This window comes from Pygoscelis adeliae, unplaced genomic scaffold (assembly GCF_000699105.1).
Source record: "Pygoscelis adeliae isolate BGI_AS28 unplaced genomic scaffold, ASM69910v1 Scaffold602, whole genome shotgun sequence".
In the NCBI taxonomy this organism is placed as follows: domain Eukaryota; kingdom Metazoa; phylum Chordata; class Aves; order Sphenisciformes; family Spheniscidae; genus Pygoscelis; species Pygoscelis adeliae.
Genome location: NW_008824295.1, coordinates 60,752 through 62,955, shown reverse-complemented (window position 1 = coordinate 62,955; position 2,204 = coordinate 60,752).

The following is a 2,204-nucleotide window of genomic DNA, read 5'->3' as shown; positions in this document are numbered from 1 at the left end:
CCTCCCGTGCTGCCGGGCGAAGCCGTTCGGGGCCCGGCGGGCTCCGCTGGAGCCGTGAGTTAGTGAGCAGGAGCCTCAGCTCCTGCTGGGGGCCGGCCGGGGCCGGGCGCGGTTGGCCTCCGGGCCTGGAGTGAAGAGGGAAGGGCGTGTAGGGGCAGCGGGAGCTGCACGTCGGCGTGAGGGACCCTGACGTCTGGGCCTGCTGTTCTGTAATCAACCTGTGATTGCATATAACTTGCCCGGTTACCCGGTTTGCTCGGTCAGGCCCTTGGTGAGTGCAGACTTGATGCAATAAATACCTAAGTCTGGGGGAAATCAACTTGCTGGCGTCGGTGGTGTTGCACTGTCTTCATCTCCTCATCCCGCTGTTGCGTAACGGGAGAGTGAATGTGTGCTTGATTGGGTCAAGCTGAGCGTCACAGTGAACCCAGAGAATCTGTATGTGCGTGTACATACGTGTGTATGTGTATATATCTCATCATGTGAACTGTGCCTCTTGAGTCTAGTAGAGAAATAAAAGCGGTAGCTCTCATACCCTCAGAGAAGGCCCTTCTGGGAGTTTAACCACAAAATGACACTCCTGAAGACTTGGATGCATCTGCACGGTGTGTTAAGTATATGTCCATCAGTGTTAATGTGGAGTACGTATAAAAATTGTATGTGTTACCTGATGTAAATAAAAGAAGCTTTTTGATCCAGAAATCAGAGGCAAACTCACACAGATGTTGGAGGCGTTCAGTCTATCTTGCTGAACCTGTCAGGTGGCAGACACGCTGCTTCTCTCGTGAAATTTACGCTGCCTCTGTGACTTCCCCCTCCAGGTTTGGCTGTAGTGACGGCTCTTCTGTGCTGAACTGCTGCCTACTGTGGCATGAAGGTGGAAGGAGGTAGAATTGTTCATTGCCTTACCTGTTCAAGTTCACTTGCAGCAGTTTATTTTGCTGAGAGTTAAGACTGATTGATGGGTTTAAGGAGTTCTCGCAGCACAAAAATTGAGAGGAGTTGAGGGATCTGAGCATCTGTCCCTTTAGCGGTGCTTCAAAGATGTCCTGCAAAGCTCTTAAATATTTTATAATATAGTATCCAGGAGTGAAATATGGAGTATACTGAGATATCCCCTGACAACTGAACAGGATGAGACTATAGCAAAGTGCATATTGAGGTATGTATGCTTCTGGCAGTGTAATAACTTCAGTTGTTGAGCACTACCAGTTCTTACAGCAGGAAGATTCCTAATGTACTAATTGCCAAAATAAAAGCCTTGATGGCATTGCTGACACTTCCTTATCCATTCTGCAGTGGTATTTCCCAAGCCCCTTGTGGGTCATTAATTACGTGCAGATAGTTGTGAGCATTAGCAAGCTGTGGGTTTTGGGTAGGGCTTTTTTTGGTAGTTCTTATTTCCTACCCAAAATCAATATTGATTTTGTGTTAAGCCTGACATGTTTTTGCCAGTACAGGACTTCAGCATGCTATTCTTCTGCTAAGAGATTAATAATATAAGCAATTCATAAATTGGTGTTCATAAGATAGAGTTAATCCATGTTTAATTACAAATTCTAAGCTGCCACTCTTCCACCCCATGTTCTTTAAGAGGATCTAGCGCTATTACTTTTTCACTGGACTATTATACCAAAATTATTTCCTTTGTAATACTGGTTCCATCTGCTAGTCTAGCTGATATTTTTTGCGGTGGTGAGGTCTATAAGCTTTGATTCACATGACAATTGAACTTTTGTGTCACTGAGAAAAAGAGTTTGAAAATCCTCTGCTGTGTGCTGCAGACTGCACATACGTTGTCTGTAATGGGCCCGACTGAATTCTGACATGAAGGCGCATCTGCATCCTTCAGTACATTTGCAGTTGTCTACCTGTGGCACCTGGGCACAGGTTGTTAGTTTTGAGTGAATCGTGCTGCTCTCTGTCCCCAGTTGAAGGTGGTCCTTTCCTTCCATTTTTACTTTTGGATGTTCTTGCCTCCGTGTTTTGGGGGTTTACCATCATTTCTTTCTATAAGCAAGCTCTGCCCTGCTGTTATCCTCTGGGTGCTTGACTGTTAAAGGCAGCAGGACATCAGAAGAAGGTATCTTCTATTGTATTGCCATTTAGTGCAAAGGTGCCAGAGCTCCAGGCTGGCTGTAGGCCTCAGCCGTTTGGCTTACAGACCAGGTTCTGTTCTCTCACTCCAGAATATCTGCAGCTAC